The following is a 25120-nucleotide window of genomic DNA, read 5'->3' as shown; positions in this document are numbered from 1 at the left end:
CTCCTGTGCATATGCATATGGGTGTGTATGCATGTGTAGCCATAGGCATGCACATGCCCCACACATGCAGAATTCTGCCAGGCAGTGTGTTGTGTACTTTACCTGTACCAAATTTTTTGATTCTCTAAACCATTCTGTGTGGTGGATGCTATTTTCCTCATTTCGAGATATGGACAATTGCATTGCCTTCTTTCTCTGACATGCTTTAAGGATAAAACCAAATTGCCAACATCTCTCTGGAAGGAGTTTGTACACATGACTGGTGCCCAAGCTTTTATGGCTGCCACCTAAGGATTGGGACCCCCGAGCACCTGGCTCTGCTAGTCAACAGGTTTTGCTTTCATGATTCCAACAGGACTATAGCAAACAAAGAAGGAGTTTTATTTTTAAAAATTTTATTAATTACAAGGGCCCCTGGAGGCTCAGTCTGTTAAGCATCTGGCTCTTGATTTCGGCTTGGGTCATGCTCTGATCTGAGGGTCGTGGGATCGAGCTCTGTGTTGGGCTCTGTGCTCAGCGGGGAGTCTGCTTGGGATTCTCTCCCTCTCCCTCTGCCCCTCCCCCCACTCTCTCTCTCTAAAATAAATAAACCATTAATTAAAAATATTACTATTTACAGCTTTATTGAGGTATAAGTGACATGTAAAATGTTAAGATATTTCAAATGTACATTATGATGATTTGATATATGTATCCATTGTGAAAGGATGCCCCCATATGCTTAACACATCCATCACCCATTTATTTATTTATTGACAACATTTAAGTTTACTCTCAGCAAATTTCAATTATACAGTATAGTATTATCAATTGTAGTCACCATATTTTACATAAGATCTTCAGACCTTATTCACATTAAAGTTGAAAGTTTGCACTCTTTTCCCAACATTTCCCTATTTACCCCACTTCAACCCCCTATGATCACTTTTCTACTCTCTCTTTCCATGAGTTTTTGTTTTTTGTTTGTTTATCAGGTTTCACATATAAGTGATACTATGCAGTAATTGGCTTTCTCTGTCTGGCTTGTTTCACTTAATATATATCGTATCTTCTTTATCCATTCATCCATCCATTGACAGACACTTAGGTTGTTTCCCTATCTTAGCTTTTGGGAATAATGCTGCAAAGAACATGAAAGTGTAGATACCTCTTCAAGATTCTGATTCCATTTCCTTTGGATATATATGCAGAAATGGGAATATTGGACCATATGGTAGTTCTATTTTTATTTTCTTGAGGAACCTCATACTGTTTTCCATAGTGGCTGTACCACTTTACATTCAGACCAAGAGTATATAAGGGTTCTCTTTTCTCTATAACCTCACCAATATTTATCTCTTGTATTTTTGATAATAAACATCATAACAAGTGTGAGGTTATACACACACACACACACACACACACACGTATATAGTGGAATATTATTTAGCCTTAAAAGAGAAGGAAATTCTACCATTTGCCATTTGCAACAATATGAATGAAACTGGAGTGCTTATGCCAAGTTAAATGAACCAGACAGAAATACTGCATTGATTACACTTACATGTGGAATAAAAAAAAAAAGGTTGAACTTCTTTTATTTTTTTATAATTTTTTAAAGATTTTATTTATTTATTTGACAGAGAGAGCACGCATTGGCACAGGGAGCGGGAGAGGGAGAAGCAGGCTCCCTGCTGAGCAAGGAGCCCAATACGGGGCTCGATCCCAGGACTCCAGGATCATGACCTGAGCCGAAGGCAGACACTTAACCATCTCAGCCACCCAGGCACCCCAAAAAAGTTGAACTTCTAATAGAGAATCAGAATGGTTATTGTCATGGGCTAGGGGTCGGGAAAATGGGGAGAGACTGGTAATATGATAGGAACTTTCAGTTACAAGATGAATAAGGGAGGATCTAATGAATAACATAGTGACTATATTTGATAATACTGTATTGTATAATTCAAATTTGCTGAGAGAGAGAGTAGAACTTAAGTGTTTCAGAAAAAAAAAATCAAATATGTGAGGTAACATATTAAGTAACTTGGTATGGGAATCTTTTTACATAGTATATACACATCAAATCATCACATTGTACATTTGAAATATATTCCAATTTTGCAAATTGTATTCTAATAAAACTGAAAAAATATCCTTATTTTATAAATGTGAAAATTGAGGCGTGGAAAGACAGTTTTTGTTTTTTTTTAAAGATTTTATTTATTTATTTGAGAGAGAGAAGGAGAGACCATGAGAGACCGCAAGTGGGGAGGAGAGGGAGAAGTGGGCTTCTGGCAGAGCAAGGAGCCCGATGCAGGGCTTGATTCCAGGACCCTGGAATCATGAACTGAGTCGTAGACAGACGCTTAACCAACTGAGCCACCGAGGTGCGCCTGGAAAGACAGTTTTTCCAAGGTCATATGCTTAGTCATTGACACACCTAGGAATTGAAACATGCCTTTTTTTGTGCCGAAGCTTGCATGTCTAACATTGCTATTCCTAGCCAGAGAGTCTAGTGGAGATTGGTAAATGACCTTCTCAGCAATATACCCTGGTGACCTGCTATGTTATTTCCAATCCTATAAAATGTGAGAACTGGACTAGATTTGGTCTAAGAACCTATTCAAAATATCCAATATTTTATGATTTTTATTCTTTTTAAAGGTAGGGCCCTCTCTGGATCTTTCATAACTTTCCAGCCTACATGTACTTAACCACGGTTTGAAAACCACTGGAAAAGTTCCCGTGTTACAATCTACTCTATTTAGGAAGTAGCTGTCCTCTCATCATTTAAGTCAAAGTTGGTGAAGATTTTAATCACACTTGATATAAATTAAGCAATTTGATTTTTCTCAAACATGACAATGTTAAAAAATGTTTAAATTATAAAGTAAGAATGCATTTACTTATGGGACCACATGTCCTTTAGAAGCAGATGCTATGAGTGTTTGGACTATGTTTCTCTTTCCTATGCTTTGTACATAATAGATATTCAATAAATATTTGTTGAATAAAGTAACATGACACGGTGTTTTTAAGCACCAGTTCACATAAAAGGCTGTTATTAAATATGGATTTATATTTACTTTAAGTAATCTATGCTATGTCACTAAGTTTTGTTTTTCATGAATTGGTTTTAAGAATTACCTTGCTTAGGGGCGCCTGGGTGGCTCAGTCGTTAAGCGTCTGCCTTCGGCTCAGGTCATGATCCCAGGGTCCTGGGATCGAGCCCCGCATCGGGCTCCTGCTCCGTGGGAAGCCTGCTTCTCCCTCCCCCACTCCCCCTGCTTGTGTTCCCTCTCTCGCTGTGTCTCTCTCTGTCAAATAAATAAACAAAATCTTTAAAAAAAAAAAAAAAGAATTACCTTGCTTAAATTCATAAAAGGTCAATAAAGTTTATCTTGCTTATAATCCTTGTTACAGGACTAACATTTTAGGGACACACACACATAAATGTGTAATGACCTATTTTCTTTTTCTTTTTGGATAAGCCTATAACTTCTAGGGAATGTTCCCCCCCCCCAAGTTTTTATTAGTTAACATACAGTGTAATATTAGTTTCACGTGTAGAATTTAGTGATTCAACACTTCCATACAACACCCGGTACTCATCACAACAAGTGCACTCCTTAATTCCCATCACCTATTTCACCCATCCCCCCATTCTCCTCCCCTCTAATAATCATCAGTTTGTTCTCTATAATTAAGAGTCTGTTTCTTGGTGTTCCTCTCTTTTCCTCCCCCCATGTTCATTTGTTTTGTTTCTTAAAGTCCACATATGAGTGAAATCATACTGTATTTGCCTTTCTCTGACTGACTTATTTCACTTATAATACTCATTAGCTCCATCCACATCCTTGCAAATGGCAAGATTTAATTCTTTCTTATGACTGAGTAATATTCCATTGTATATATATACCACATCTTCTTTATCCATTCATCAGTTGATGGACATGTGGGCTTTTTCCATAATTTGGCTATTGTTGATAAGACTGCTATAAATATCAAGGTACATGTATCCCTTTGAATTAGCTCTTGTGTATCCTTTGGGTAAATACCTATACTGCAATTGCTGGATCATAAGATAACTCTACTTTTAACTTTTTTTTTTTTTAAAGATTTTATTTATTTGACAGAGAGAGACACAGCGAGAGAGGGAACACAAGCAGGGGGAGTGGGAGAGGGAGAAGCAGGCCTCCCGCAGAGCAGGGAGCCCGATGTGGGGCTCGATCCCAGGACCCTGGGATCATGACCCGAGCTGAAGGCAGACGCTTAACGACTGAGCCACCCAGGTGCCCCTCTACTTTTAACTTTTTGAGGAACTTCCATACTGTTTTCCAGAGGGACTGCACCAGTTTGCATTCCTACCAACAGTGTAAGAGGGTTCCCCTTTCTCCTCGTCCTCCCCAACACCAATTGTTTCCTGTGAACAACCTATTTTTTTAAACATCTAGTCTAGTACCCACTAGACTAGGTACAGATTTGGAAGTCAAAGTGTACATTTCCTTAGGGATGAATAGGGGTCCTGATGTTACTGATTTGCAAAATTCTCAGGAAATGAGACTTTAGGGAATTCATGTTGATTGAATTCATATAGTAAGTAGAAAAATCATTTTGGAAAAGTATTGGGGACCGACATTTATTATGAAGTTTTGTAGAGTCTGTGAAAGGTTACTTTGAGACAATAAGAAGTGAGTCAAGAAAGTGTCACAGTTAATTTAGCAGCAAAGACTGGAAGAATTTAAACATCCTTATTCTCACTTATCTTCCCAATATCTTGCATCCAGAAATTAATTTATTTATTCATCCACTTATTTATTAGAAAATTACCTACTGTACCCATAGCACATTTTATTTTATTTTATTTTATTTTTTAAAGATTTTATTTATTTATTTGAGAGAGAGAGAATGAGATAGAGAGAGAGAGCATGAGAGGGGGGAGGGTCAGAGAGCGAAGCAGGCTCCCCGCTGAGCAGGGAGCCCGATGCGGGACTCGATCCTAGGACTCCAGGATCATGACCTGAGCTGAAGGCGGTGGCTTAACCAACTGAGCCACCCAGGCGCCCCCCATAGCACATTTTAAACACTTTGCTGGATGCTAGAGGCATGTGAGTGAACTAAACAGACATGGCTTCTGTTGCTGCAGAGCTTGACATCCTTGGGCTTTTGTACAGTGAACAAATAAGAATTAAATTACAGAACTTAGTTTGGGAATACATGTTTTGATGACAAAAGAAATTTAGTTGGGAATTAAGATATTATTTATTTCTATATACCTGTAAGTTGTTGATTTTGTTGATTAATGGAAATTTATAGATCAAGTTTATTTTTCTGCCACTTTTCTTTGAGATTGATTAATTATACAAAGATCCTCATGAAGTTTCTAAAAATCCACTGATGGGGGCATTTATGGACAAATTGCCCTTCTGTATCAAATATATTTCTGAGGAGGGTGGACAATCTTTGCCTACTTCCTTACATTGCATTTAATATAAGTATGAAAATGTGAAGTTACAGATTTTTAATAATGTTAATAGTGTGTTTTACTGGAGTTATTTAATGAACAAAAATTAGAAGGGCAAAAATATGTGACTATTTGGCGTGTTTTATTAGGATTGTGACATTTAAAAAATTCTGTATACTCTTCGAATTTAGTATTGTATGACTTTTAAAACAAACATTAATCAATATATTTTCTTTTATAATTGTAGTAAGGTTGGTTTTGCTAAATTGATATTTATTGGATAATTAATAAATGCTTTGCACATTAATTGGCCTTTGTTTAGCTAAAAGCAGTGATTTTCTAATATAAACAGATCAGGAGAAGATGTATTACTTAATCCTTTTGGGTTCCTTTCCTCCTTCTGCGTCCTCTGTTATATTTGTTACACTTCCTTCTTTTTGTATTAACATCTGTCCAAATTAACCCTGATTATGCAAACCCTAACAAATGGGAAAATATATGGCAAATATAAAAATTGCTCAGAGCAGAGCAGAAATAATTAATGATGTGCATTACAATTACAATCAAAAGGAATTAAGTTTATTTTTAGCTTAGACAACTGAATGCTCCAAGTGGATTAATAGTACTATCAATTAAGTGTCGTGTATGTGTACATATGTGTGTGCACATACATGTGTGTCTAATTAGGAGGGGTTGTTCATCCAGTCTATTACAGAACAGGAATACAAAGACAAACTATTACTAGAGCAAATTAAGTTAGCTATTAAGAAGTATTCTTGTCTTTAGGGGTTTTGAAAACTTTGTTAAGTCCTAAGTTCAGCTCAGCTTCACCTTATGTGAGAATAAGCTGGAGATAAATCAGGGCAGAGAATGAGCCACCAATAAGGACAGAAAGGGAGACTCCATGGGCAGCAGTAACCAGTAGGTTTCACCAGAATTTCTAGCTGACAGAAATATTGATGCATTGAAATCATAGTGGCTACTATGCGTGGAAGACAAGAGCCAACAAGGGACGTGTGTGTATCAAGATACCCTGCATTTAAGCTCATACACACCCTCCTTAATAGCTCTCTGGTTTTGCACACATTTTGTAAAATAGACATGATTATTTACTGGCTTACATTTTTATTACTCCAATGCATTATTTTACACACGTGGCTCAAAATTATCATTTTTATCTGTACCCTGATGGGTTACACATACAAACGATTTCCCTTTTAAAATTCACCTGCTTTTCCCCTTCCCTTCTTACTTTATCCTCATCCACCCTCCAGTCCCCTGCTCCCAGGCTAACCAAGTTAGAATGCAGAAATAGAGTGTGCAGCCGTTAGAATTGCTAGAAGTGGGTTAGGCAAGTGGTTGATGAACAGTGACCCATCAAGGACTATAGTTAGCAAAAGGGTGGGGAGACAAGGTATCCAGTTTCCTGTTGAAGGGGAAATGTATCCTGAATGGTAGTAATTGCAGTGAATCAAGCTTAATGTCTCGACAACAGCCACTCATACCTGCACAGTCTCCACCCTCCTCTTATAACTGGTCCCGCAGTTAAATAGCTGTGAAGCACTGTCTCTCTGTCTCCTTCTCCCTGAGCTCCAACAGCAATAGTAGCAACAGCAGCTGTAGAAGCGGCAGCTAGAGATAGGCAGGGCTGTTGCTTGCAGCCGCGCAGATTGCCTCCTCCTCACCACACGCACGCATATACACACACGCACTGCACAGATTTCCAGTATCAACGCGTCTTGATAGAAATGAAGGACTCCAAGAGATGAGAGAAGAGCGTGAGTCATGGACAACAGGTATTTCATCTCTGACAAATCCCGTTTCCTTCTGATGCTTATTGGTATGGATAATAAAATAACCATTTGTGATGCCTAGCCTGAGTGGGAGACTGGAGGTGGCCACGCAGAGGAGGGGAAGCGGGAGTGTGAGGTGGGGAACGGGGATGCCAAAGATGACTTTCAGGCTCCGGAAACCTACATCTCTCAGCCTCCGCTGTTTTTGAGTTGCAAATTGTCAGGGGCGGGGGGGCTGCCGGCAGCCTGTGTTGTGGACTGGAAGTCGATTTCCATCTTTCAGACACTAGTTAGAATGGGCCGTGCGTGGTGGAAGGGGGTGGCAGTCGAGGGGAGGAGATGCTGCGAGCGGAGTTCTTGACGCTCCACTCCTCTGGGGAAGCCGAGCTGTGAGGCAGCCTTCTTTACCGAGCCGAGAGCGTGTGAATTGGAAGGGATCCTGAGAGCTGGCTGGTCCCGGGTCCTCTCCGGAAAAGCGGTTGCTCTCGCCTCGGAGATGCGCCCAGCCTTCGCCTGCATCACACTGCAGTAAGTTAAACTCGACACGGTTGGCAATTTGAGTGGCTTCTGGGTTTGTGCTGCGGGGGGAAGGGAGGCTGAGAAGAAATGGCGAGGAAAGTTAGAAAAGCATAGCTTTGAATTCTCCTTGAGATGTTCAGTCGGTTTGTCTCTCTGACTCCCGTCCTCGTTATGCTCTTAATTGGTTTACTCTTGGTTATTTGCTGACGGATGTGGCTTGTCGGTTAGGTGTGCATAAAGCGCCTAGTCCATTGTGATTTTAGGCAACAGACCTGGCAAAAGCGTCCTACATTTAATTACAAGAGGGAGCTCCTGAAAGTTACTAATGGATGACACTTAGCCTTTTCGAAAGAAAATTCGTGAAGAGGCCGCTTAGACTTTCAAACACTCAGCTAATTGTTCCAAGTTTCATTCCAGACTTATTCCTAATCTGCAAAATAAAGAAGCAATCCCACAAACAAAATGAAACAAAGGTCTTTGATTTACTTTATTATATTAAAACAAAATGTGAAGTAGTTCTCTAGGTAACTGCCAGGCAACAGCTTTGGCGACACTGATGATATGATAAACATGCAAATACTCTCTAGTGGGTGGTGGTGCTGGATTCCCCCAGTTTCTTACTACTGCAATCATCTTCTCCACTTGCTAAGCGGCCCCTTCCTTGTGATTTCAAAGTGGGGGGTTTTTACATAGCTGGCTTTATACTTCGAACCAAGCAGCACTGTGGTCCCTGGCAAAAAGAAGGCTAAAAAAACTTTTGGAAAACTACTTCAACTGGTTGCTCAGATTGCAGATAACAAACTCTTAAAAGGAGGTAAAAACAGGTCAGCGACAGCCAGCTCATTGTAAAGCAAATGACCAAATAAATGTGAATGCAGGCAGAATACTAAAGGTCTCTTTTAGAGGGAAACCAGAAATAATTAATCTAAAAATGCTGGCGTATTTCTAACCAGGTCCTCTTTTACACTGACCAGATTTTTTTTTTAATGAAGCAAAGAAGAAAGAATCTCTCAAGCAGAAAGGACATGTTGCGCAAAAATATCAGACCTAGCTGTAGGATCTCTGGAAAAATTGTGCTATTACTATAGTTTTCTCCAAGAAAGATTAATGAAAAAACAGAGAGTGCTCAAAACAGAGTCCAGGATTTTAAGCTGGACTCTTCCGTATGCTGTCATAAATTCTATCGGATAAAGAGGTATCAAAACTTAGGAAACAGCTACCGTGAAATGCAAAGTAATTCAGAAATTCTCCATCTTTAGAAAAAAGGAAACTAAGAATCACCCTTATCCAGTTATTTCAGTTTTTAATTGTGTTACTTCGTAACTTATTCCATACACATGTATTTCTTGGTGCAAAACTCTCCGTATAACTTCGTAAATCACTGAGTAAAATATAATCCAGAAGATATATTGTGATAGTGCATGCGTGAGAGTGGTTAAAAACTTTAGACAGCAATAAAAAAAGAAAAGGAAGCATCTACACAAAAGACTAAAAGAATATGGTTGGAGCCAGTTTGGGAGCAACTCTGGAATAGATCACTACCTGAACCTCAAGTATTAGCTAAAGAGAAGAAAAATCGGGCTAAGAGCCTGAATGGAATTACTAGGAATTTGAATTGCATAGGGATTCATCAGAATATCTCTTAAGATAGAAATATAGGTAGAAGAAGTCGGGTTTTGGGAATACCTTCTTTTCATCATTTGGTTGACCTCACTATAAGCCTCATGGTACACCTCATGTTATGTGTGAGAAGAAGATTTTCAAAACTGTTTTTGAAATAAAGCAATTATTTTAAAGTTTAAACCATTGGTAAGTTTTGCTGGGAAAAGTGTCTGAACTTGGCAAGTATCCTATGACTCATGCTTCCCTTGCACACTATGGAAAGAAGGTAGAGTTGTAGCCAGACAAGCCAAAGATAGCTGCTGATCTCTCAGTCTAATTCTGCCTGCTAATAGTGACTATGATGTTGATACATAGGCTTGAGATGACATATTAAGAATATCCTTTACTGGATGCTTCTTCCCCTGGCTGGCCTCAGGAACAGAACTGTACTTATGTATGCATGATGCTGTTGCAATATTCTCTTAAGGGTAATACTTCTAGCGTAGGTGCATCTGCCTGGAGGAAGATCTAGGCAAGAATTTGAAACCTCTTCCTATTGCTTCTCTCCCATTCATGACATTTTCTCTCTCTTTTAAAACACCAATACAAAATCTGACCTCAAGCAAGAATCCTTTGTATTTGGTCACCTTTAGGTGTTAATTATGAAGTAGATTCAACCCCTTGATAGCTCTTTGGTTTATTTGCATGTATGATTTATTAACCATACAGTATGTGAATTGTTCACAGTTATTGTGAGTACACAAATGGCAGGTACTAGGTTAAGTACTTTGCAAATGTCTTCTCATTTATGGGATAATAGCTACAGGAGAGATGACATTTTCTCCCCTTTATAAGAAACTAAATCACAGAGCAAATAAGCAAATTACCTAAAGCAACATATTTATAGTAAATGGTGGGCTAGGATTAACTCTAAATCACTTTGCCCTTTTATTTTATTAAAATGGTGCTCTACCGTGTTCTAGTGGAGTGAGCTTGTCGATTTATAGGTGGAGAACGTTGAGAGTGCTTGAGAAATCATAACAATCAGGAGAAAACTCCCTGCTCTCCTGCTACCCAAGACTGGATCTCTCCAAATTAAAACTTGAATTGACCCCAAATCCAAACATGGCATACTCAACTATTCTAATTTCAGTGTTCTTCTCTGGCTTCATGAACCATGAGAATGAGGCTGGGGACATCTTTGTCAGGAAGGAAAATGATGGAGTTAATATGGGAGGAGAGAAGTTGAAAGACCCAAAAACCAAGAGGGATAAAAGGAAAATAAGAGGAGGTTTATCATGGTGGGAGACTGGTATGAGAAATTGTCCAGATACTGTGTCCTGAGGGATGCTAAAAACCAAACTCTTTGGACCGAATGTGGGATAGATAGATAAAGCACAGATTTAAACCATCTCTTTAAGTAGTTGTAAGGTCTGAATATAAAAATTAGATTAGGCTTGTCTTCAGATAATCTCCTTTACACTTTTTTTTTTTTAAAGAGTAGAAGTGATGATTCAAAGGAACGTGGGGGCTGAAAGGCCTGATGATGACCAAAGAGGTAAAACAGTGTGTGGAAGTATCACTGGTTCTTGCATAATCACTTTCTGAAAATTTGCCAGGAAATGAAAGACCATCTTTAACTGGTGAGGATAAAAACAAAATGGTTCATGTAGGTAAAATCTGAAGTGTTAAGGAGAATAACGTGATTACTGTCACTTGTCTTCTTATCACAGAAGACAAACACTAACAAGGAATAAAATGAAAATGTTATGGGCATAACGCCAAACAATATTTTAAGATTGGTCTTTCTCAGCATGCTAAATTTAAACAGCTGAAATTCTTTTTTAAGTATTATCTGAGTCAACAATTTGAAATGAAGGATTTGTCTTGAACAGGGAATCTGTATTGCCTTGTAAGTTTGAAACACAATGTCCTTGACTCTGTTATTTTTTATTGGCAATATGCCAATCACTACAGAGCAAGGAGCACAAAAGTTATTACCTTCAAAATCAGAGTATAAATATATCTGCTCCATAAGGAAAGTTGATGAACTTTGATGGAGCTTTGCAAATACATTTACATTATCAGGCCTGATTCTTTGTCATGTCTCTTGTCACTTGTGACACTGCAAGTTGAGGTTAGGAATAGAGTTAGGACAATTAACTTCAAGGGTTGATTTTTGAATGTGGTGTTTTGGCTTTCTTCCCCTTACAGTTTAAAAATAATGACGGGAACTTTTGTTGAGTGCTTGCCACGTACCAGTTTCTTGTATAAGCATCTTGCACTTTAATCTTGACAATACCCTTACAGGATAATCCTATTATCATCTGCATTCCATTTTATAGAGGAACAAACTGAGGCCCAAGAGGGATAAAGGATGTACCCGCAGTTCAAAATTAGTAGTTTTGGAGCTGGGGTATGAACCAGAAATTTGGCTCTAGAGCCCATGCTTTTAACCCAAAGGCTCCAAGTCTACTTATTAACTCTTACTGGCTTTTTATAACCCTCTACAATTCATGCTATTTGTTTACCTCTTTTGTCTCTGCTTACACTTGTCTCTGTAATTTCTTTCTTGACACCCGGATTCCTCTGTCCTTACTCCATTAGTGTTTCACCTTATGATGGATCTTTAAGCTTCTGCTCTAGCATCACAACCTTCCAGGATTCTATTTGGAGTCTACCACTGGCCCAACTGTGCTTTTCTGTTGTTCCTCTGCAACTCGTGCTTGCCTTTATTATTGAATATGCCAGAGAGGACTGAAATAACCTATTTTCTGGATTGAGGAAGGAAACCAAGCCTTATTTATCTTTGGAATGTTAGTGCTGAGCGTTATGTCTAATACAACAGTAAAGCTCAAAAAATACTGAATTCAAAGCTCTAATTCAGTTCCCTGAGGGATCTATAGTTCCAATTCCATAGTTTTTACCCCCCAAAAGACTAGAGACTGGTCTTTCAAGTGCAAGTTACATGCTCTGAGACAGATAGTATATTTTAATTAGGTGAACTCATAATTTGTATAAAATTACTCAAAAGATATTTACCACCCCCTGTGGTATTGCATATTTAGAATATAGGAGACAATATTTTGGAATATGACAGATGACTATTCCAGACTACAATATTGAAATTTGTAATGATACCTAATTTCTGGTACTAATGTATCTTGAGGGGGGAAAAAGCAAGTATTAGAATAAATGGTTCATCAAACATGTTTTGCTTTTGTTGGCCAGTAGAATGAAGTTGTGAAATGGTGCTTTTGAAAAATTGTTTCTTGAATTCTCATTTTCTTTGAGGAAAAGTCCTGAGAAGATTTTGATTTAGTCATAGCTAATAAATATTGAGTCCTATCAGGAACAGACGTTAGAAAGTTGACTACCATTAGAGGAAAATGAAAAAATGGATAACGGTGGGAAAATCAATCCCTACTCTCTGTCCCCCAAAGAAATATTTTCAGTTTATGGGATAATTTGGATTTTAGTTATTAATGATATGTAAATTTCTTTCATTAAGTATTCAAACATTATAACAGTGTGAACTGGATGGGCATGGCTATAGGGCTTTCCAAATACAGTATTTTTATTAAAAGTATCATCTTAGGTCAAATAATTCTATTTTACTCTTTTTTTCCTACTTTATTCTCTTTCTAATCCATGCAAATCAGTTGTCAAATATGCAGTTATAACCAGGGGAAGAACAGCAGTGATAAGATGTGGAGATGTGTGGTAGCTATTTAAGATCCCTCTGGAGTTCCATCAGTAAGGTTATCTCAGGATGAGAGTAACCCAGTGAAATAGCTGGACCTTCCTTTATAATATTTCTTTTTCTTTATAGAATCTTCGTGATGATGGGGTTGTGGTTAAAGGTGTGGAGAAATCAACTCCATCTAAAATTTCTCAGTATGCACAGATGCTCATTTGAATTTCACCATTTCCTTAGGCACTGCGATATGGGGGTTAACATTTATTCTTTGCCTTCAAATTGCCTGGGCTCAAATCTTTACTACTTGGATGACTTTGAGCAAGTAACTTAAATTCTCTGGTTTACATTTCTCTTTGTAAAATAGGGATAATGAACATGATATCCACTTCATCGAATTATGTGATTTAATCCTGTGTATAAGAGGCTTAGAACGGAAGGAACATAATAAATACTCAGAAATAATAGCTATTTAGTATTTTCTATTTATTTAGGATGTTGTTTCAGGTAAAAAGGAAAGTGCCAGTAGCAAAGAAAATGTTCTAAGTAAAATCTAAAAGCTGTTTTCATTCTAGTTTTATATTAATAAAATACGAGACTCCTAAAGCCTATTAAATGTTACAGTAAACATCTTCTTTATAGGGTCATCTCTAGTTATTATTTTGCCCAAAAGGTTTTTATTGAATTATTAAAAAAAATGGTAACTGGTAACAGAGATAAATTAGATAACACATGCAAATACTTCCAGGAGAGTGGTTGGCGCACAATGAGCCCTTAGACATATCAGTTCTCTTCCCTTTAGCTATCACCATAATGTGAGGCCTTTCATTTGTCTTCCTCTGACCATCTTAAGAGGTAGTCACAGCCATCATCCATTTAATGTATAAACTGATATTCTGTTTTCATCTATATCGACTCTTCTCCTATTTGTACCTATGCAGACTGGGAAAAAGATGATCTCTTGTATGAGGAAATCTGTTATTGCCTAGATTGCCTCCCTTTGAATCATATGAACTGGAAAGGAGGAAGAAATGGAGGTCCTGTGGAAGAGCATTTCAGGATCCTTGACCTGAAAACAGAACTTCAAGCACAAAAGATGAGTTTGTAGTTTATTCAGCAACTTCTTCTGCTGAGACAGAGAATGTAAGGAAACATTTTTTTTTTTTTTCCTGGGCTTTTGACCAAGGAATCCCTTCGCTGGTTACTTAATGAAAAGAAATAAAGACTGGGGAATTCTCGCTTGCCTGCTTTTCTTAACATTGTATTTTAGTGATCCCAAGTAACGCTCAGCTACTTCTGGGAAATTTGAAGGTTCATATGAATAAACACAGTTATTAAAACTTTTACCTTAAGAAACAGAACTACTAACACCATGATCCTGTGCTTTATTTGATTTCATTCTTTAGTTATCGATGGGCTACTTTGTTTCAGGCAATGTGCCAGGCTCAGGAAAGGAAAGAGTAAGATAAGGGACAAATTCCTACAAAACTCGAGGTACTTCAGTGAAAGACAAAGACAGACAGAAGCACACACACCCAAACGAGGAAGCAAATACATGATTTATTGTTGTTCTTGTAATAAGTGCTATGAAAGAGACAAAGAGCTGAAATAGAGAAGAACAGAGGTCCTATTGACCGGGGAACAAACCGGTTTCAAGACTCATAAGAACCACTTCCACAGACCTGCCCTCCATTATCCTTTTTTTCATTATGGAACAAGTTTCTGGTGCTGACAGTGAGCAGAGGAGGATTATACACCTGAAGTAGTCCTAAAACCAAGACAGATGAACTCATGGTGAATCAGAATTTGAGCAAAACATTTCATTCAGTCAGAAACATGACTCCCACATTGCTATTCCCCTTACCTTTATATTACAGGATTATTCAATTTGTGGCAGCTTTTAAAGATTAGAAAAATGCAAGGACTTAATGTTGCTTAGTAACTTGTGTTGCCTGTCATTTTGGGTTGCACATAAACAACTTGTAACTTCCCCACACTTGTCCCAAATTACTAGAATTGAAACAGAGCACACAAGCTGATGAGTCACTTTGCTATCCTGTTGTTCTTAACAAGAGTTCTGGTTACCAGGATGGGTGCTTTATCGTTACATAATGTTATTTGCCACCCCATATGTCAGAACTTTCTATTTGGCAAATAGAGGTTCCTTCCCTGTCACCCACTGAAGAAAGCATAGCATAACAGCTATTCAGAGCAGGAGTATTGTTGTGTTTGGGTTCCTGGTTTTTTGAATGTACTCCAAACTCCATCAGACTACATAGTGAAGGTGAAGTGGTAAAGGATTTTGACCTTCATGTGGAAATTATATTTTAGAACTATTAATGCTTTTATCATTCAAGCTACTTGCATAACTGCTTGGTGGTACATTTAGTATTCAGGTAACTGTATTATCTTTGTAAGAACGCTTTCAAAGCAAAACAAAACAAAACAAAACAAAACAAAACAAAACAAAACAAAACAAGGGTTTCAATGTGACTATAATAATATTGCTATCCTTTATGGTTAGACAGTGTTTTCTAATTCTTAAAATTAGAAACTTTATAAAAAAAAGAAAGCAGTAAGATTCTGTTAGATTTGGTGTATATGTTGGGGTGCCTGGGTGGCTCAGTCGGTTAGGCCTTTGGCTCAGGTCATGATACCAGGTCCTGGGATCCAACCCCACACTGGGCTCCTTGCTCAGCCTGCTTCTCTCTCTCCCTCTGTGCTCTCTCTCTTTCTTGTGTGTGTGTGTGTGCACTCTCGAATAAATAAAAATCTTTAAGGAAAAAAAAGATTTGGTGTATATGTCAGTAGTATGGGAGTATGATATTGATCAAAATTTTTTCTCCACTACTAAGTGTCAAAGCTATATTGGAATTAGCACCTATATCTTACTTTGGGGAGCATCCTGGATAAAGAGAATGTGCACACGCTGTTTCTTTAACATTTGTTTTGCTGATCCTAATGAATCAAAATCCAAACTGTGTTAACACATAAGGAAAAATTGTTTGAGGAATGCTATTATGTGTGTTAAAAGAAGAAAAGGGCAAGAAAGATTTCCTTATCTAAACATTAAGCAAAATTAAATAGTTTTCTATTTTAAGGACTTCTTAACAGTTCTTCAGATGCAAGTGTATGTTGGAATCTCTAGGAGTCGGATTTAGTACAAATTTCCCTAACCTTATTTGATCACAGAATCCCTTCTTTTGGGAGCATCTATTACTATCTCTTTGAAAACCTCAGATCACAATTTACTGGTCTCTTGACATTCAGTTATTTATTTAAAAAGTTTTGAGCATCTCTCATACATAAGAGTACTAGGTTCTGGAAAGAAAATTATGACTAGAACCTGGGCCTGACATTAAGTAGCTCCTAAATTGAGGGTTAGAGGAAGACACATGGATGTAGAAATTATAAAACCATGGGTTATGGGCAGTGCTAGAAGAGAGATGGGCAGGAAGCACATAGTAGGCTGCTATAGAAGATGAGAGTAAGAGAATAAGAAATTCATTACAGTTAATTTAGAATGAGTTGGGTCTTGAGGGAAGGTAGTCAAAAAAAGGACAATAAAAACACTTACAAAGATGTATTTAGAAATCATGATTGTTTTACTCTCATGTGAAAACTGTACTCTTTTCATTCATCCAAGCATAACTCTTGAGTGACTAGTTGGCTAACGTGAATAAAGAGATGGGAGAGCAAACTGGGAAGAAGATATAAATTTGGTGATACAGATTGTAATTGATTTCTTTGAAGTAGATGTGAATCCCTGGGAAAAGAATGTAGAGTGAGAAAAAGATAATTTAGGAACAAATCTTGATGAATTTTAATATCTTTAGAGTATATTGGAATAGTTGGGATATTAAGAGTGAAAATGAATTGTCACAGAGGAGGAAAACAATAGCAGAAATCTGTGGTATTCCAAAGACTAGGGAAGAACATCCTATAAGAAAGACAATGTAATCATCACTGCCAGATGTTGCTGAGAGGTTGAGATGAGGAATGAAAAATATCCAGTGGGTTTGAACACAAGGAGATCATTGGTGATTTTAGCTAAAGATGTGTTGCCATGGTGACTGGGGTGAAACCCAGGTGAAAATGTGTTAAGGAGTGAGTAGGAGCTCAGGAAATGGAGACGGGGAGTGACTCATTGAAAAAGTTTGTGTATGAAGGTTTGAAAAAAAAAAAAAAAGAATTGTTTCTGGAGAATAATGGAAGTTTGAAGGAGCTTTTCTAAGATGGCTATTTTTTAAGCATGTCTAAATATCTATGAGAAGTCCAAATGATTAGAAAGTGTGTTCTCCTTGGGTTGCTTGGATGGCTCAGTCGCTTAAGTGTAGGCTCTTTATTTTGGTTCAGGTCATGATCTCAGGGTCATGATCCAGCCTGTGTGGGGCTTGGGGCTCTGTGCTGGGCTTGGAGCCTGCTTAAGATGCTCGCCTTCCCTCTTCCTCTGCCCCTCCCCCTGTCTCATGCACACACTCTCTCTCTCAAAAAAAAAAAAAGGAAGAAAGAAAGAAAAAAAGAAAAAAGAAAGAAAGAAAGAAAGAGAAAAGAAAAAAGTGTACTCTCCTTCCTTCTTTTCTTGATGGGGGTCAAATGTTGTGTGGTCCCTGCCCCCATAATGTATTGAAGCAAAGAGAAAGGGCTCCAGCCCCCCTCCACACCATGTCTTTTGTACCCACGGCTTTCAGTCCACCAGTTATATCCTCAAGCATCAGGACACGGGTTACAAAAACAAAAACAAAAACGTAGCAAAATTTCAAAAAGTAAAGGGATGTTTGATGGGTACCTAAAAATGTGGAATTGAATAGGTTCCAAGACATGGAGTATGAGTTAACTTTGACCAGCAGTAATACCTTCTATAGAGAGAGGGGATGAGGGAGAGAAGGGAGCAATTTGAATAGGTAGATAGGCTTTGTAGTGCTAAATTGAGGATAATTTTGGGATTTAAATTCTCTTGGCAGAATTTGAACAAAGTGGAGAGTTACAAGTTTTCGGACAGGGTTGGAGAAGTTATTGACCAGAGGCATTTGCTAGGATCTGGGTGATATTGGGGGAAGGGGCATTTGAGTAGATGGTCATGACTTTACAACGATTAACAGTTTACATGAATACGTGATTCCTTTCAGCAGCTGGTGATGTGGCATTGAAAAATAGAGAGCTCATCTAAGATGTATTGTTTTACTTCATTTTGCCTTTTATATTGTCATCACCTAATCTCTCAGTATCATGTCATCTTCTTTATCACTTCTTCAGATTTAGAGAAATTTGGATGAAAATTTTCCTTTATCTTATCTCCTATTATCATTATGATTGATTTTAAAGTACATAGGTTGACAAGTCAATTAATAGCCTACAGAAATTCTTAACCACCTTACCTTCATTGGCATTCCACTCCATTCCATGCTAACCATTGGTCAATGACTCTATTCTGAATCTTGATATCTGAAACTTCTCATCTTTAAAATCATGAATTACAAAACATTAATCACCTGTTCTCTCCACCTCCCACCATTCTCCAGTGCCTTGACACACCTTGTTCTCTTCATGACTCAACTCATTCACAATCTCCTTGCTATCCCGGCAACTTAATAATTCTTTTGCCCAAATCTTCATTTCTTTGAACTCTTTTCCTTCCATTTTACATCTGGCAAAATCCTTACCCTTTCTCACCTGAGCAGTTTGGCTTTGCTTTTTCACTTCAATGCTATTGAAAATCACAAAACTGTGAAAACTGGTGTCATAATAAATTTGTGATCTCCCATCTCAGTCTGACCCTGGTAATACTTCGAGGTGCCCATGTTTTATTTATCTTTCCATTGTCCCTAGGAGCCTTCTCTTAAAGCTCTGCCACACATGTACTTGGTGTTTCCTTAAGAAAAGAAGGACTTAAGTCTTGTTTCCCTCTTCCTCTTTGTGCCATTTACTTTTATTTTTGGAATTGGCATTTAAACATTTTAATTAAATTTAGATTTTAATTAAAAATTATGAATATTCACAATTACATCCACCTTTCTCCCCACTGCCCCCCTTCCCATACCCTAGCCTTTAGACAAAGTTTCATAACAAGGCCCCTCTTTATCTTTTCAAGAATGTCTATTGCCACTGTATTCTCTTCCGATCCAATGTTTCTTTGACATTAAGCTACTTAAAATATCCTTTCTGTCAGTGTTCCTTTCTTACTTTACTTGCATTCTCATTGTGCTCTGATTCTTTGTTTTCTTCTGTGATTACAACAGTACGTGGTACAAAACAGGTACCAAAGAAAACAAAAAAAGCAAAAACAAAAACAAAAACAAAAACACTGAGTGTATAAGTGAACCTTGAAAATGCCTCTTTCTTGATTGAAGGTGATGAATCATCTCATAAAGAATTTCCCTGGGTCATCATTGTTTTTCTCTTTCAGTTTATTCTGTTAGAGCACTAAGTGACCATCTCTGTTCTCTGAAATACTATACTGTTTCTTACCTCCTCTCTGTCCATTTTTCAGTATAGTTTGCATTGATTCGGAACAAGTGACTGTCCTTTAGCATGTTTTCCTCTTCATACCCAGTAGTAAAAAATATATTTGCTTACTCTGAAAATAATATTCAATCATGTTATTCTGTTTTGAGAGAATGAGGTTATTCTTAATTTGACCAAATGCAATAATTGGTGCTTTACTTCTACAATATTAGTAGTTTAAGTTAGATTTAGGCATTTGTTTTATTTGTGACAGAATCTGTGAATTGATTACTGGCATTCAGTTGTCAACCTGGATATAAAGAAGTGGAAGGATCAGAGTTATTTCCAGTATCTGACATGAACCAACATGGAGACTTTGAGGGCTTTATTGGAAGTAAACAGTAGGCTAAGAGGTCACACATGTGGAGAGAATAGAAAATAATCTATTCTATATTCCGCACTGCTATGTTACTTTCTCAGAGTCTCATTTAAGCGATGATGTACCAATGACAGTTGAAAGAAAATATTTTTCTCAGCCAAATACTTATTATGCTTATTATCAATACTTACTATAAGGAGTGTGAATGAACGCTTATAAAAGGTTTTTATCATGATTTCTGGGTGTAATTCATGAATGGGTGGTCACCTGCTCAGATTCTTGCTTTCCCATAGCCCTATCTTCCCTCCATTCTTTCCACAGAATCAGATATCAGCTAATAAAATAAATGAAAGCATTTTTAGGGGGAAAACATGATTTATATCAAACCTTCGTTTCAAAGTGGATTTGTCCACAGTAGTACACTAGTCTACCTCGTAAGTATGTGTTCTTCACTTATATGAAGTTTTAGAAATTATAGAATTAGGTTGTCCTTGGAATAGCTTTTGGATTTCTGATGTTTCTTTTCTATATAGTTTTACCTAAGCAATAAAAGTAAGGGTAGCTGTGACCTAAAAAAAGTATACTCAGTCATTTTGCTAAGAACACAATATGGTATGTGCCCTAATTAATTTTATTTGTGGGATATTAAAAAGTCTAACTTCACAAGGAAATGAAAACCATGTGGAAAGAGATGACTTTCAGACTGGGACACTCTCAGAGCTTATGATTGGGTAAATTCTGATAAGCTGACATTTTTAATGCATATATGTTTGATTTTTCCTTTTTTTTTTTTTTAATTGGTTTTAGCCATTAAAGGAGTTTATTCTCTATGATATTTATTCCAGGCCAAACAGGAAAAAAAATTGAAAAATTAATTTTCAGTTTGTAGAAATGACTTCTTTGATAGGTCTGAGTTGAAGACATTGGAGGTCAAGTTTCCTTTTGCCTTATGTTGTCCAGATTCCACTCATTCCACACTTTTTGTTTCTGTAGGATCAGGGTGGAATTTTATTTTCTTATTTTAGGACTCTTTTTCTTCTACTTTCTGTTTTTGATTGCCAAGAGACTAAGTACAAACAATTCATTGATTCCTGTGAAGACTTGTTTTTTTGTTTGTCAGTTTTTTATGATGAACAAAACATTGGTGACCTATTACTACCCAAAGAATCCTCATTCTCTCTTAGCTGATATGCATTGCTGTTTCTTTCTTTCTTTTTTTTAATATTTTATTTATTTATTTATTTGAGAGAGACAGTGGGGGAGAGGGGCAGAGAGGGAGGGAGAAGCAGACTCCTCACTGAGCAGGGAGCCTGACACGGGGCTCAATCCCAGGACCCTGAGATCATGACCTGAGCCAAAGGCAGATGCTTAACTGACTGAGCCACCCAGGTGCCACTGTACTTCTGTTTCTTAAACTGAGTACTGATTTGTGAAATGTGCTTCCTCTCCCATCTCCTTAAGGGCTGAGGAAGAATTTCCAAATGGGGTGTGTGGGAGGCCATAGCCAAGCCTGTTGCACTGGAAGTTTGGTTGCCTTGATGAAGCACAAGCAATAAAACACAGAAGTTTGAATACATCTATGGTACAGCAAGGCTGTCACTAAAAGGGAGAGGGCTGGTGTGCTGGTATGGCCCCACACCCAAATGGTTATAAAAGACCACAATCCCACATTTTGTACTGTGCTGACTGGGAGGAGTCCTTCCTCTGCCTGGGATTCTGGTAGTATTGAACTTTGGCTAAGCCCTTGTGTGGAATAAAACAAAGCCTCAGGGAGCATCTACTCACTTGCATTCTTAAGCTTGTGCTTATTCTTTGCAAGGATTATGTGCCAATGTAATTGTAAATCAAAGTGAAAGCCAAACAGTTGAGTCATGACCCTAATTCTTGCCATTTCTGGACCCTGCACCAGCTTTTTTGTTCTAACCAGCTTAGAGTCAATGATGTTAAAAATGATTTTACTGAGCTGGCTCATAGATTCATGGCCACTTTCTGCATAGCATCAGCACTTCCTGGTTTCTACACTTGGAGGGTGTTCCTCTTTGCCTATATCTTACCTACCACAGTACAAACTATGTAGTCTTATTAAATTTTTAAAAGTCATTAAGCTTAGAAAAATTCTAACAGGCCAGTAAATATTACAGTTACCAGCTCTTACTTACTTTTCTTCCCAATTTCAGTATTTAAATAAGAGGGCTCAAACACTACCTACATGCCAGGCTTGAAACATTCTAAGTAGTGGCCTCTCCTCATAACTTTCAGATGTATGGCTCCTTATTCACACAGAGATAAAAATAAATATGGTCAGTTCTTTGGATTTAAGATACCCCACAGGAGTAGACTCTTTAAGGGCATGGCAGATAGGTATTGAAGTCCAAGTTGATATAATGGTGCAGAAAATTTCAACACTGGCATATGGAACAAAGGAACCTAGGTGTTAGGAATAGAATCTACTCTATCATGCTTACCCTTGGGACCTCTGTGCCTCCCACTAACTCCTTAGCCAATTATACTTTGCCATCATATACACCTATACTTAAATTGGTCTTAAAATTCATTAATAATTTCCTAATTATCAAATGCATTTACTTTTTTACCAGTTTTTGCTATCTTTAGCTTCTTTTTAGAATTTGCCATTTTTGATAGCTTCACTCATTTTTGCAAACTCTACTTTGTTATTGGTCAGACTGAAATCCTATAATGTTATTTCTATTTAGTCAAGCTGTCAAAAATGATTCAACGACTACTGTTTGCCAGGCACTTGGAAAACAGTGCTAACTAAACACATAAATAGTTTCTGTCCCCAGAGACTTTATAGCTTAGTGCAAGTGATTGATATTAGTAACTTCTTATTTGATTTAATAAATATATTTTGCGTACCTACCTGGTGCCAGGTTCTGTCCTAGGCATCAGAAATGCAGTGTAAAAAGAGTACATGGAAAAACTTATATTTTCATGGAGGTGATAGAAAGTAACAAATATTTAATATAGTTTTATATATAAGTGCCATGAAGAAAAGTAAGTTAGGGCAATAGGAAAGGAAGTGATAGAGATTGGGTGCTATTTTTAAATAATGTACTGTTTTAGATTTATTAAAAATGTTCCATTCTTCCATGCACATATTACACTTGAAATGCCTTTAACATATCTGAGAGGTGTTGTTAAATAGGCAGTTGGATACATGAGGCTGAAATGAAAAAGAAGTTTTTGGAGACGGGAATGTGAGAGTTGTGCGTAGACCTGGGACCAGGAGAGATCATGTAGGGATGGAGAGTAGATAGAGAAGAAGGTCCAATGCTGAGCCTTGGGGAAAACTGACATTTTGTGGGTTAGAGAAGGGGTGGAGGAGTCTGCAAAGGTAAGTAAGAGGGAACAGCAGGAGAAAGCCAGGAGAATGTACACTTCCCTGGATGCCAAGTATGTAGTCAGTGAGAAAGGGCTGTTGAAATATGTCACTTGTTACTGAGAGGATGAGCAAATAACCATGGGTTAACCACAGGATTGGGAATGTTAGGGCTTTGTTGATCTGGAAAAGGGCAATTTCAGTTGAATGGTGGAGCACAAGTTAGACTGAAGTAGATTGAAGTGAGAATTGTTGGTGTTGAAGTGGAGGGAAAACAAATCAGGTAACAATATAAATCAATTGGAAATTGTGCCTGAAATGAATGGCACAAATATAACAGTATTATTTGTCCTCATCAAGAGGGTTTGAAAAGCTTAATGAAGAAATGATTGTAGGGGCACCTGGGTGGCTCAGTCGTTAAGCGTCTGCCTTCGGCTCAGGTCATGGTCCCGGGGTCCTGGGATCGAGCCCCGCATCGGGCTCCCTGCTCAGCGGGAAGCCTGCTTCTCCCTCCCCCACTCCCCCTGCTTGTGTTCCCTCTCTCGCTGTCTCTCTCTCTCTGTCAAATAAATAAATAAAATCTTAAAAAAAAAAAAAAAAGAAATGATTGTAAACTGAGGTCAGAAGGATGAGTTGGTAGCAAAAGTAGCAAAAGTGGAAAAGCTTGTAAAAAGACTATTACTGCAAGCAAACTTGAGGACTGAAAGAAGTTCATGCAGGTTGGAGTAGGTATGTCCGAATTTAAAGAGGAGTCAGAGGGCACAAGACTGCTTTATCTTTAACCTTAGAGCATTGGTCATAATGATTAGAGGGAGGTGGGGATATGTGGACCACGTTACCTTCTGGTGAGGTTGCGCTGGCTGTACTGTGTATAGGGTGAGCGGTAGGCTGGCCAGGTGAGAGTTGGGTAAGCCATTACTAAGCCGTCTTGGTAATAAAGGCAAGTGATAAGTTTAGCCAGCATTACAATGGTAAAGGTGTCAATGGAGAGAAAGATAAATCTGAGTGATATTTATGAAGTGAAATTGATAGTGCTTATGATAGTCTGGAGATGAGTATAGGAGGAAATGTAACAGAGGAGGCAAGCACGACCCCTTAGCTTCTGGCATTCACGGGAGAGAGGCAGTGTCTTGGCATCAGTTGGGAGAGAATTAGAGCAGAATGCCACTGGTTTGCTGTTACTTTTGTGGGCCTTGATGGATTTAGTTTATGCATGTTGAATTAGAGGGATGTGTGAACCGGTTTCATCTGCCGACTAGACTTTTCTATCTATATATCGCACTGACTCCTCAAAAATATTATTAAAACTGAGTCTATCTTCATCCCTCTAAAATTTCTCTTTCCCAGAATCCCAGACTCAGTCATCTTGAAATGTTTTTTCTTCCCTAGTACCTTCTCAGCTTCTGTATCAGCAGACTCAAATTCTATCTCTTGCTCTTTCCTGATTGTTCTCTCTCACATTTGCCCTTCTTTTCCATTTTACCCATACTAGGCAATTTCAGACTCCTTAATTTCACTTGACTGTGCTCTTAGCCTGCTACGTGGTCTTTTTATTTCCCAAATCATCCCTTGCTTGACATTTTTTTTTTTATCATATCGGTTTTCATATTTAAGATTCTGATTTCCCCATATCCTTTCTCAAAATAATTCAGTGTCTCTTCTATTCCTTCTAAATAAGCTGTAGATTCACTTTGGTCTGGTGTTCACTCTAAAAAGAAAAAAAAAAGTCTGTAGAATTTTTCTTAACCTGCCACACTGTGGAATACATTGATTAGGAACTGCCTGGGTTAAATCCTGACTTTAGTACTTACCAGTTGTGTGATTTTGGCTGAGTTATTTAATCATAATTTCCTATTTTTCAAACCAGATTAAAAATAGCAACTCATTTACATGGTTGTTTTAA

General features: G+C 37.8%; 1 protein-coding gene and 1 non-coding gene across 11 annotated transcripts in view; both read left to right on the top strand.

The window, feature by feature from the left end:
• The first annotated feature begins 7005 nt into the window (after window positions 1-7005).
• The window catches only part of DGKB (diacylglycerol kinase beta), a 731665-nt gene continuing 713550 nt past the window's right edge, over window positions 7006-25120 (top strand). For 3 of the 10 annotated variants that reach the window (XM_078059326.1, XM_078059327.1, XM_078059320.1), the window contains exon 1: window positions 7008-7239. The gene's annotated coding sequence lies outside the window, so the exon portion shown is untranslated. Of the gene's footprint in view, window positions 7240-7409; window positions 7765-13995; window positions 14198-25120 lie in introns of those variants that run through there. The other 7 variants (XM_078059328.1, XM_078059325.1, XM_078059323.1 and 4 more) reach the window with 6 other exon arrangements.
• On the top strand, window positions 17628-17779 carry LOC118541796 (small nucleolar RNA SNORA57). Its single transcript, XR_004920275.2, has one exon. It is a non-coding gene; the product is annotated as a small nucleolar RNA SNORA57 (small nucleolar RNA).

The sequence above is a fragment of the Halichoerus grypus genome, chromosome 12 (genome assembly GCF_964656455.1).
Source record: "Halichoerus grypus chromosome 12, mHalGry1.hap1.1, whole genome shotgun sequence".
NCBI classification, from domain to species: domain Eukaryota; kingdom Metazoa; phylum Chordata; class Mammalia; order Carnivora; family Phocidae; genus Halichoerus; species Halichoerus grypus.
The sequence above is the reverse complement of the archived record's forward strand: the minus strand, read 5'-3'. Positions and strand labels throughout refer to the sequence as shown.